Raw genomic sequence first — 14,144 nt, 5'->3', positions numbered from 1 at the left:
CGCTCAACACAAAGACACATAAAAAATAACTTATGTTATAAAACCAGATACCTATTATGTAGTCAATTATATCAACTGTCAAATAAATAACTGTATTTATGTGCTGTCTCTGCACGTATCTTCTTTTTATGGTGTACGAGGTATACATGTACTTATGTACGAGACTGTTCTGCATGCTATAACGTTACGTTTAAATTGTAAATCAAGGCGAGCTTATGTCATAAAAAAGGTATCAAAAAATAAGGTTTAAAATCAAAATTTAGACAATTTTATACAAAGAGCAAGAGCCACCTCGTGCCTTATTTGGCCCTGAGAATTTCTGAAAAATCAAAAACCGCTCTGTTTCTGTTGCAAATGCAGTATTTATCACTTGGAGTGTTAGTGTCCACGTATCTATTAATCATGACGTAATTTTCCCTCTAGTGAATACATTATGACGTCATAAAATGCGTTATTTTCCTCATGTCCTGTAAATTCCTTTGAAAATAACTTGAAGTTTTTTTTCAATATTTCAAATAGAACACAACCTCTTATCCAGAATATGCAAATACATAATGAATGATCTGTTTCTGAAGATCAAAAAACATGTTTTATTTTTGGATCGTGGGCTGTACTCATATTTTAATTCTTTGCTGGAGGTAGTCTAATATGCATGTTTTCTGCAAATTTCAAGAACATTCCAACTTTCAAAGCCTGTTTTCCAATATCTGGATTCTCAAAAAGAAATAATTTTATTACAGGAAATTAAAGCACCAAATGTCTACTTTATTTTGATGTATGAAATGAGAAAGAGGTTAATAGTTAATCAATTAATATAAGTACAGGGCCATTTTATGCATAAAGTGAACCTAGCTCTTTCTTGTTTATAATTACAGCTTGTCGTTATGTCGTTAGGTCCAATGTTGGTTGAATTTCTTCACTTATCTTATTATTTAGCAAATATATCTTCATACTGAATAACTATTATCTTCGTTACTAATTTTACCGGTACCCTATCAAGACAAAAGTCTCAGTTTGGTCGTTTGACTCGTGTCCAGTTGACAAGGGTCGCTTTTTTCTCCCTGACACCTGACCCCAAAACCTGATATGTTTTCAGGTATCTGTGTTTGTTCTGTTCTGTTCTGATTTTGTTTATACTAAATTGGATATTTATTTGGGTTGGCTACATATACTTGAAATAAGATGCAATTAACAAAGTAAATAATCTCCTTTCTCCTAATCTCAGCAAAGAACTATATGCGGTATATTGCATATGTTTGCCCCCACAAAAGTCAAATTTTGAAAACTTCCTGAAATGTGCTGAATTCAATAAATTGTACGAGAAATATAAGTTAACAGAAAATATTATAGTTCCAATTTGAGCAGTGTATTTACAATTTCTGTTTTTATGATGTCACAATTATATCAACTGTCAAATAAATAACTGTATTTATTTTATATCCTTTTTATGGTGTAAGAGGACAAAATGTTACGACAAAATTTCAACAATTTAAAATCAAAATTTAAAATTTTATACAAAGAGCAAGAGCCACTGTGTGTTGACAGGAACAATATTGACATATTTCATTGATATTATCATTTCTACACATTATATCAAAATATTTATCCTGAACACACATGTTTTATTTTTGGATCGGTGACTTTTTATTTAAAATATCGTTTTCGAAATTTGTACATTTTTCAAAGCCTGTTTTCCAAATTCATTAAAAAACTGAAATTTAAGCACCAAGTGTCATATTTGTGTAAGAAATCATTACGTTAATCAGTTAATATAAGACGTCATTACTTATGAAATTATTCAGTGCTTTGAAATGTTGGTTGAATTTCTTCAGCATATATCTCCCCTTTTTAAGGACTTAATTAAATATTACTCCATCAAAGTTTGATTTTTTGGGAGGCAAATGTATTTATTTGGTTAATACCGCATATAATTAACAAAGTAATCTTTTATGCAAATTTTATGGGTGTTATGTTTGCCAAAAATAAAACATGAATCACTGAGTCGAACTTTAAAGAAAGGTGAAGATAACGAATAGAAATTAAGCTAATAAAATCTACAAACAATACAAATTTCTGAATAAGGCAATATGTAACAAAAACCATTTACTCCAATCCAGAAATTCCAGAGTAAATTTCAGGTGACTTGCAGGAGTAATTATCGTCCGCTGCCGACAGGGCACACACAATTATTATCACATCCGTAGAATTCACAAGATGTTAAAATTAAATATGGAAGTTTAAAGTCATTTGTTTTAATTTATTTGTCAGTTACCCTATCAAAATTGTTCGTACTCAGAATACATGCTCTTGAGTAGCAAACAGATTTAGTAGACGTAATATAGACATGCATGCAGGTTTGTGAGGAAGATTACTAGTACGTATTACATATATACAAAAAAAAATTGACGATGGAAAATCTAAATGATGTCGTTTGTCATGCACTTAAGTAATTCTTGTAAGTTTTTCCATGTCTTCTACAGTCATTAAATAATCCAAATCTGATAAAGATGAGGCAAAGTTTGGAGAGATTATTATTTCAATTTTACTGGAAATTATTGAGTCGACACATAGATGAATGTAATTATTGTTAATTTATCAAACGTCATTGAAATATAAGAACGTACAGTTGAATGCCACAAGAGAATTATGTTCTAAGTAAAAGTGTTTGAATGAATTCTTTTCCATAGGAATATTAAAGCAGGTCGGTTGATAAAGGAGCACACTTTTTGCTAATTGAAATTCCAACGAATAAATATACGGTTTCGTGTCAAGTATTTGGCAATTTTTTTTTTATTTATTTACCGAATAATGCACGGTCTTTCTCATGTGCTTCAACAGGTTTGTGTTTTATATACTCCCTTCCTAATGAGTATATTGTTTCAACATTTGGGGAATTAATTACGACTTGTTATCTAAGCATTGTTTTTAATGTTTTTTTTTTCTAAAGAATATACCACATTAGTTTATCTAGTATATATATATCTAAGTAAATATACCTTTAGCAATGAAGAAAACTTTAGTTAAGTTTTTTTTTTTTTGGAACAATCACTCATTATCATCAATTATTCCACATTTCAGGATATAAATCATTGACCGAAATTTCCTCGTTAAATTTCATTGTTGACGAAAAAAAAAATGTTCTGTTACTCGACATAAATAAATGCTGCATTTTTAAAAAGGAAAAAAGTTTGATTCTCTTTTCTAAGGAAGATAGCTTCATATCTAGCGTGTTTCTCATTCTGTAGATAAACAAATTACACTAAAATGCAATATTTGCAACTTTAAACTATTTCACTTAAATAAAATGTTTTGTAACTAAATGAGGCAAAGAACTATATGCGGTATATTGCATATATTTGCCCCCACAAAAGTCAAATTTTGAAAACTTTCTGAAATGTGCAGAATTTAATAAATTGTATGAGAAATATAAATTAACAGAAAATATTATAGTGTCAAAGCAGTGTATTCACAATTCTTGTTTTTATGACATCACAAACTAGTCGGATTTTATATCCTTTTTCAGAAAGAGGACAAAATGGACAAAATTTCAACAATTTTAGCTTTAAAATTTATAGAGTGCAAGTTTGTTCAGGAACAATATTGACATATTTCATTGATATTATCATTCTACACATTATATCAAAATATTGATCCTGAACACACATTTTTTACTCAAAATATCGCGAAATATGTGCATTTTTCTGTAAAATTCATAAAAAACTGAAATTTACGTCATGTTTGTTACGTCATTACGTACATATGGCGTCCTTACTTATGAAAATATTCAGTGCTTTGAAGTCAGCATATACTCCCCTGTTTAAGAACTTAATTAAATATATCTCCGTCAAAGTTTGATTTTGGGGGGCAAATATTGGTTATTACCAAATAAAGTTCTTTGTTTTTTTTTTTCGGAAAGACCAAATCATATTAAGGTATCCGATCCATAATAGCCTCAGATTCAATGAATTTGAACAGATTTATATCAATTGGGTGAATACTCAGAATATGTAAACATAATCTTCGTGCTTTAATCTCATTATGTAAGAAAGGAAAGTGTCCTAATTTTTTACCTTGATCCGTCCTTGAAGAGATATCCCCCTTTCCTTTTAATCAATAAAATTTACTTTTTATAAAAGCCATCTGGTGAAAAATTATCTTTTTAATCGTTTTTCTATTCTTAATAATAATATGTATCTTTCCATCAAAGCATTTATATCTTTTTCTTTTTTTTCTTTTTTTTTTATATTCATACTGTTTAAAATTTTGTTTTTAAAAATATGCTTTTTCCCATAGACTTCAATGCATTTTAATCAAGTAATTACTCCTCGGATAAATTTTGAAAATTTCTCCTGGTAAATCCTTTTCTACTCTAAACTGTTTTGAATTAGTTTCAGAGTATTTAATACAGGATGGATATTTAAGGTTAGAAAATTATGTCCTTTTATGGATCGGATACCTTAAGGTTTATATCTCTAATAATGACAATTTTGGGGAAAAAAATATTGGGAAAAATCAATAGAAAAGCATGGGTGATTATTTATTGTAATAATTCTTTATTATGCAGATGCCGAATTTAATTGGTACAAATGTCTCGTGACGCATTGCATATACTTTGTAAATCAATATGCAAGAGGTTTTTCCATCTTTTTTCTTAAGAGAGATTTTTTTATTCTAGTTTTAAGACATTGGAATACATGTAAGTCAAATGGTTGGACATGTGCTGAATTAACGTGATCATATGACCTAAGTTAAAACCTCAAATGTAAAAATAAGACCAATTTGTTCTTTGTTAATGAGTAATTTATAGTCTATGACATCATTTAATTCTGAAAACAAAATGTTAAAGTCGTAAAAGGCATATTTTGATAAGTTAAGACTAACTAAAATTAAAAAGATCACAGGACTTTCCTGAAAATTACACAATTCAAATCAATCGCGTTTCATAGATATCAGAGATTTGAAACAATAATCGATTTATTTCCAACTCGGATAAAAAATATCAGACTTAGTTTAAAGTCAATTTAACTATAGAAACATGGGGATATTTAAGTTCAAAATCAGTGAAAAATTTGATTTGAAAGTTATTAACAAATATCATGTTTATCTATACTTAATCTCGTACTTTTAATTTTTTTAGCTCAGATGCGCCACATATAGCTTTAAATTCCTCCTATACTGAAATACATGTATACTAGAAGAAACTATATTGTTTTCCAATTTTTTGTACTGCATTTTGTAATTTTTTTTTATTTATTTATTTTATATGTAGAAGGTTGTCGTCGATTTTAATCAATTTTCACTCCAACTGTCGATTCCAACTAACTAATTACATGCAATGTCATGTACTTATCACTGAATAAGTTTGAAATATCTTGCAGTAGTTTTTTTACTTCAAAGTTGACTTCAGTGTGAATTGACTATCGGCTATGATATCAATATGTTTGAAAATCCACGGCTGATTACGCTTTTTCCTCTCTCCGAAGTTGAGCTTCGTGTGTTTGACTATCGGCTATGATATCAATATGTGTGTGTAACTCTTTTTTTCAATTTTGAACAAAAGCGTTGATATGAATTTGCTTAATTGATATTTAAAAAAGTAAAGGAATTTTGTTTAACGGGGGACGTTTTGAAACTGTTTTCCATTGATTTCGATTGTAAACAAACAAAATTTCCACATTATATCTTGTTCTCTTTGCTTTTAAAAAGGTGATTATGTTTTGTTAAAAAAAAACAATCCTGTTCCCTACTCAATATATTCAAAATTTGAGGTGCTATAATGTCTCCTTGATTCGATATACCTTGATTTATGTCACTTAGGAATTAAATTTTACATGAAATTCTATTTTACCATTATTTTATACATCGTGTATAAATTAATTGCGAAATTATTTTGTTTAAAAAAATCTGAATGTATTAAAATTTAGCTTAACGTATTCTTGAAGCTTACAGTAAAAGACGTTTGTGTTTGACAACATATAATGCAGACCAGGTTTTTCAACATTCTATTTGAATTACTTTGTGTACCTATAATGATTGCGCCCCATTATTGGCAAACCTATATTTTGTTTTCTTCAAAATCTCCTCCGCTGTGTCCTTCAATACGATATTTACCATATCACCTCAATTAACTGGCTTAGAGGTATATCTGTGTTTGTTCTGCATCTGTTTCATATAGGGATGTTCTACTTTTTGTATAAACATGTTTAAATTGACTTTTAAACTTAATGCTTTCGTTAGCTCCATATACATGCATTACATCTATCAAATTCTTTATGATGTTAATTTTTTCTCCCCTCGTTCACATTTTATAAAATCTGTATCACATATTCAATTCACGTTCTCATATTTAAAAAAATTAATTTGATATTCATGAAACTAAATCGTCCCTATCTTAATATATACAGTTTGTTTTCTAAAATAACAGAATATCGTAAACAAGAAGCCGATGGGTCACAACGCTCACTTGAATAAGTATGGTCCATCTCTTCCTCTATCAGCAGATTTTTTTTCCCTCCGCTTATGTAAAGCTTTTATCACATATAACGACCCAACTTTCCTCCAGGTTAACTAATTTGAACTAATTTCAATGTAAAGTACATGGGAATGCGTCCATATAAAATATGACTAATCTTGGATTTGCTGTTCTTGAAAAGAGAAGACGAAAGTTGTTTTCTTATGTACATGTACTTGTATTCCTATGTTTAATTTCAATTGCCCATTTTAATTGGCCCGTCCATTCTTTCCCCGGTGTGTTATGATTTGTACAAACTTGATTCTGGATAAATATAACTAATTATGGTTTTGCTATTCTTGAGAAGAAGATTTTGAAAAATAAATCGTTATTTAGACGGTATCTAGTCCACGTTAAAACTTTGAACCATTATATAAAAATGATTAATAATTGCTAAACTGTTTTTGAGAATATTCACAGAATATGTTTACCATGTATTCCCTTGTAAGGCTTAGATCCCCTCTTAATTGTGTGTCTACCCTAATTCTTGGGCTTATGTTGTAAAAAAAACTTGAATTAACAGTATTAAGTTAAAGTTTTTTTTTTTCATAAATTTCATATTCTGTGGCCACACAGTGGTTCTTAAGAAGATTTTTAAAAGATGTCACCAAATTTTCACAAATTCTGAATTATTTCCCTTTGGAAGAAGATGTGGCGCTTTCTGTGAACATTTTTAAATCCCCATAATCCAATATTTTTGTCAACCCTCATTGAAATTGTCCGTGTTTGCCTGCTCCTATTTTGTACTGTTTATGGAGTTTTGATCTTGAATACTGTTCTCCATATATCCCATTTGGTTTAAGAAGGTATCAAAAATGTGAAAATTTTACAGACAGACGGACAGGCGCCAATCACAATGTGATAAAAAAAAACCTAATTTGAGCGTTCAGCTAAAGTGAGCTAAAATGAATCAAGATATATTATTATTGTGTACAGCGGACGTTCAACCCTTCCCATGACTGTGATAATTTATGGCTGTCTGCGTTCATCTATGTCGGTCAATACATGGGATATGAAACATAAAGTACATGTCATTTTTTAAAAACCATTTTTCTCTTTGAATCTATAAAGAAACCTACTATTTTGTAAACTATTATTATGGTTACGCTGTATGAGCAGAATTGCAATATAAAATAGAGACACGTTAACATGTACTTTTACGAAGGGAATGACTGCACAATAAGACATGCAAATAAGCGACAAATTAAACGTCCAACATGTTTTTTTTAATAAATGAATGTTCAATAGCCATTCTGTCAATGAACGTCATAACATAGAAGAAAAATATATATTTTTTCGTAAAAAAAAAAAAAAGAGAGAGACTCTCCTCCATCGCACGTGATCCCACCTCTGATATTTTAGAGGTCCGTGTTTGCTCTTCTCCTGTTTCGTATTGTTTTATGGACTTTTATTGTTCGTTATTTCCATATGTTTCATTTCATAGATAGACGCCTGGGTAGTCACGATTGCTTGATATTCATATGATAATGAGGACACCCACATTTTCCTTAACATTTGACACATGACTTCAGCGCATGTTTATCTTCTGTTCTTCGTTTAAATTTAAAAGTAGGTGTATATTTGCATTAATAAGGTTTTGTAAATGAAGGTATAATAGACAAACATTCGCTTGTTAATAAGAAAAATTAAATGAAAAATACTTCTTCTGTAACAGAAAATACTTAAGTAAATACTCAGTGAACAATAGTTAATAGTAATTAACTGTACCTGTTATATCAAGTTTTTACTATTCATAGTATATCAAAGTTTAACTACAGTTAAAGTATTTTAACTATGCATCTCAGATTATTATAATTATATATTCTTTATTTCCTGTAGGCAATTTTATTTTAGTAAAGAAAAAATGCATGCATATTTACATGCTTTTTCAAAGAATTACATCATTGATATGTATTTATTAAAGGGGCCTAGAACCAGATATGAAGTTAGTGTTTTCTAAAACTTTCTATATAATACCATGAATTAAATGTTTCTATAGCATTCTACGGAAGCTCTGGAGGGACATTGACATACCTTTTATGACTTATTTATTATACATGTAACTTCTTTTTCTTTGTTGTAACTTATTTGTTTTTTGTTTTCTGTTGCTAGTTAAAACTAATTATTATGCTTCCTGTCAGTTTGTCTCTATATAACCCATACCCTACTATTCTCGCATAGTGGTCTAAGGATTTATATAGCGTAAACACACTATGCCGAAATAGTGCACGACTTTATTTACTAAAGAAAATTCTTCAATGCACATGCTGGGGATCGAACTCACGACCATGAGTTGTCAGTCCGATGCCTTATCGATTACGCCACAGAGACGATCAATCATTGGTAGAATTTTATTATATATATAATCTTAATTTTTACAATTGACACAAGAAGGAGAAAATAGACAAATATTATTTGAAAACAGTTATATTATTCTAAGGAACCTTAGATTAATGTGTACAACAAAGATTCAAACTAATTACATACAGATCGTTAGATGAACTGATTTCATAGGGTCATTAAAACGCTTTTTTATATGACGCTTGATTGAAGGATGTAAAAGAAAATTATCAATGAGAATCGACGTCTGCAAACAAAGAAGTCTTACTAACAAAACAGAAAATAAAGATGAGTTGCTTTGGGACAGAAAATCCCGACCTATTTAGAGAAAATACTAGTAACTAAAATAACTAAGCATGCAACCAATTTTAGCATGAAGATTTTGAATGAGTTCTTGCAAGTGCGCTGTGTTAGCACCGATATTTTCAGGAAAAAGTCAAATGGATTGCCGCATAAATAATTACAACAGTCAGCATAATAATAACAATAGTGTTGCATTATGTATGTTATGCCTAAATAGTAGGCAGGGTTTGGCACATGGTGGACGAGCCGGCGTGCACCATGTGTCAAACCCTGCCTACTATTTAGGCATAGTACATGCATAATGCAACACTATTATATAAGTATAACGTAGCTATGGGGATCGTATAGCTAGGCTTATATTTATTATTAATTTTAGTCCAGTTTAACTGTGGTTTTTGATGGATGAATTGTAGTTTAACATCCAGTACAGATGTGACTGCTAAATTCTTATATGTTGATATCTTGTAACTTTGTTTCTATCACTTAATAGTTATTTGTTAATTTTTATTTGTTAGTTCTTGTTACTTTATAGTTATTATTTAATTCTTATTTGGAACTTTCAATTTGCATAATGACTAAAAAAATGAACTTAAGTACTATTTTATCTTGTCGTTAGAAGTAAATTCAAAGACAAATTATTACTTTATTCTTTTCTGTGAAAGCCCTGGAGGGACATGACTTACTTCTGATGTGTTTTGACTTAGTTCTTATGACTTAATTGTTATTTCTTGTTATTTTAAATTTGTGATTACACGTTCACTTAACCAAATATGACGTGGAAGATGAAGTTACATGTAGTTTTAGAAAAAAATGAAAGTAATATTTTGAATTAAGTACTAACTACAAGATAAAATAGTAGTTATGTTCATATCTTCAATCATTATGCAAACTGGAAGTTACAGTTAAGAATTAAGCAGTAACTTTTAAGTAACAAGAAATAAGAATTAAGAATTAACAAATAACAATTAAGTTATAACAACTTATTATAAGTTACAAGATATAACAGATAAGAATTAAATAGTCACAACTGTATTGGACATTAAACTACAATTCATCAATCAAAAACCACGGTTAAATTAGGACTAAAAATATCATTTTATAAAAAAAAAAATGGAAGCTAAGCTACACGTTTTCCATATCTACGTTTCATTTAGTTATACGACAACAAAAAATTCAAACAAATTAGTCACAACAAATAAGTTGTAACAAATAAGTCCTAGCAAATAAGTCAATGTCCCTCCAGGGCTTTCGTACTCCTGTGCTTCACATGGAAACATAATTAAAAACCTTCTTTATCTGGAAATTATGAACTACGATCTCTGGGATCCATCTTATTGACACATCCTTGAACATTCACAAAGTAAACTTTATCCTTTTTAATACCTAAAGTATAAATTTTGTTGTTTATAAATGAAAAAATTAAAACTATGATATCGAAAATTCAGAACTTTGAAATGTGAGAAAGCAAAATCAACTCACCAGTATTGTAAGTCCACAAATGAGTTAAACAAATGAAACACCCATATTTTAAAAAAAAAATGACCAAAATTTTGTTAGACCATTTCATATTTTTCATAATTGACAGCTGCTTTTTCAATAAAAGTGGAACTCGTAAATTTACTTACCTTGTCATTGTTCATTTGCAAAATTATTTTCTTAAAACATTCTGATTGTACATACAAGTACTCCAAGTACTCTAAAATTGATATTATATAATGCTTGAGCTTCTGATTGATAATATCTGTGTAGGTTTTGAAGACCAGGTTTCCAAACAATGAATTGGAATTCCAATGGATACCAATTGCGAACCGTTATTAGCAGACATATTTTTGTATTCATATGAAGCAGAATTTGTGCAAAATCTTATGCGTGAAAAGAAGAAAATACTTGCTGTGGCCTTCAACTCAACATTTTGATATATAGACGACGTATTGTCAATTAACAGTGGTTATGTCCATTCTTATATGTCGATACGATATATCACAGTGAGCTTGAAATAAAAGATAACAAGTTGTATGACACATCTATTTCATATATGGATATTTTACTTGGAAAGACTCTTATTGCAATCTAACAACTAAGCAAGATGATAATCATGATTGCTTAAACTTTTCAATCGTCAATTTCCCTTACTTAATATGCAGCAATACATCCTTCACCTGCATACGGTCTTTATATCTCTCGATACGCAAGAGCATGCTCTATGAACAATTTTTAACGAACGTAAGGCATTGACAAACAAGTTGCTGAAAGAAGAATATCAAAGTCTCGTTTAAAATCACTGAGTTCTATACAATGACCTTGTGAGCAAATACAATTTATCAGTAAGTCAAAATTTAATGCTGAACTTATCATACGAATTGTTAGGTCATTACATACACAATGAAATGTCGACGGATTTTTTCGTTATTTCCCGATCATGACAAGGAGCACAGGGCGGGTGTGACCGGTAGGCAGAGTATGCTCACTCCTCCATGGCACCTGATCCCACCTCTGATGCTTTGGAGGTCCGTGTTTCCTCTGCTCCTATTTAGTATTGTTAAATGGATTTTTGACTTTGAATACCGTTGGTTATCTCCATATATTTCATTTCAAGATTATTTGCAAAGTGTTCTTTATATCGTATTTAAAGGTACAGGTAAACTTCGGTATCTCAACATCGGATATGTCGACAATAACATCAATGATAAATCTACTCGATTCTGCATAAATGTAAAGGCATTTATATATGTCGAAACCAAATATAACTTTAACAACTGTAAAAAAAAAAAAATTAGCTAAATTATAACGAATAATAAATACATTGAATTCAATTTAACTTAAAAATTGTGGTAAAAATGCTTTCATCAGGATACAATCCAATCTACGACACGCAATATTATTTGAATCAGCCGTAATGTTCCTGTGTAATATCATTAATTTTGTTTAAATACACAAATCCTTTTAAATTTTGATTTGACAATGAAATAATTCAATTTTGTTTGTATTCTCGCCTCTCATTGGTTGATTTCCAAAAGGGAACGCAAAACATTTTGTATAATCTGGTTTGGTATGGGGACACACCCCCTTGACGACCAGCTTAATCATCATACCCATGCAATCTCCTCATTTCCAGTCCTCGGAATCCATGGAAAATTCCAGATTTAATAAATGTACCTTCAACTTTAAACAATTACTCATTCTTACCTCATGTAAACAAACATCATGGCTCCTTTAATCATTTTACCTCCCCTCGCTTCAAATCACTTCCGTTACTACGGTTGTACTTAAAAAAGCAACACAATTTTACATCAAAAGTTGTTTAATTATTTTAAAAAATAATGATGAATGATGGTGAAATAAAAAATTAAGTGAAATGAAATAGTTTTTAAAAAAAATACGCAAGTTATTCTTTTCCGTATCACGAAAGACTTTATACCGTTACGATTCGGAATTTCTGGATTGAAAAATGTTATTAGTAAAATGAGAAGATTTCGATAAATAACGCTTTTGAATAAATTCTTAGATTTTTTCATAAATATAAAGGAATGGCTGAAACAAACAAGCTATAGTCTATTGAAGCTATATCCGCAGTTACATGTGTTTTACTATGCAGTAAAATTAAGGACGACGAGTTTCAACTCTGATATCTCGACACCTCGGATATCTCGACATTTTCCGATTGTCCCGCCGATGCCGAGATAATGAAGTTTACCTGTATATATGTTAAAATGATAAACAAATAATCTCGGAATTAAACTGACTGTAATATATTTGTAGTGTGTTGTAGACATAATGATTTGAACATTAAATGGTATCAAACATTTTCTGCAGCTTTTCCCCCTATTAGTAAAGATTAGTAATGATAGATGAAATTCATTGATAATTATTTTAGAAAGAAATGTTATACTTAGTCTACTGACTGCTGAAAAATTTAAAATAAAATAAAAACCATAGAGCACGAAAATTCAAAAAGTGTTGTCAACATCATATTTTATGAAACTGTAAAATTCTTATTATTCAATAATTTATAAATAAAAATCATGACAGTAGTTAAATTTGGCATCTTGAATTATTTTTTATTTATGTAAAAATCTAGCTTAAATATATTTCAGTGTGTTTCCTATTTATTATTTCAATAAAAGATATCAAAGAAAAGATAAAAAATCTTAATCTAAAGAATTGAAAAAGAGAATGATTTTTTATAACAAAACTGTCAATAATTTAGTTCTAAATAATTCAAAAATATCAATTAAATAATATTTTATGTAAGAATAGAAGCGTTCATCGTATAACTTGTATTTAAAAATTGTGTTTCACTCCTGACCATTGAAATATAGATCTGAACCGCAGACAGACCTTTTTCTCAATTGATAGATCTATTTAGTAAAGAAAAATGTTCTTTATGTGTACTACGTCTTTTGTCCTCCAAAACAGAAATAAGAGTAATAGAATCATTCATTACTACGAGTGTGGGATAGTGAAATTCCACCGAGGGGACAAGATTCACAGTCTAGGACGAGGCTTTGCCGAGTCCTAGACCGTGAATCTTGGCGACGAGGTGGAATTTCACTATTCCCACACGAGTATGTAATGAATGATTGTTTTTCTCGCATTATTTTATCCAAAATAACGGCCTGTCAATGACGTCGCCATATTGGGGCAAAAAAAATATTTTAATTTTTCCATCTAATTAAAAATCTAAATACACCATCGGAGAGAGCGTACCTGAAAATGGTTTACACAAAGTGTAAACTGGTAAAATAAATTTCAGTCCGTGTAAATTAATCAGATAGATAAAATCTGGGAATAAAAGACTTATCTATCCAAGAGCGTTAAAGAAGAATCATTCCGCGATCTTAAAATAGTGCCATTTAAAAAGTGAAAACATGACAATATTTTGAATGAAAATAAGTTTATATTAATCAGTTAAATGACAACATATTAAGTATGTCTAATATTTTTTTTACATTGTTACAATTTCTTTATATAAAGACGGAATGTTTACGTT

Source organism: Saccostrea cucullata, unplaced genomic scaffold, assembly GCF_032062105.1.
Source record: "Saccostrea cucullata isolate Sc308-1 unplaced genomic scaffold, CSIRO_AGI_Scuc_v1 ctg72, whole genome shotgun sequence".
NCBI lineage: Eukaryota > Metazoa > Mollusca > Bivalvia > Ostreida > Ostreidae > Saccostrea > Saccostrea cuccullata.
The sequence above is the reverse complement of the archived record's forward strand: the minus strand, read 5'-3'. Positions refer to the sequence as shown.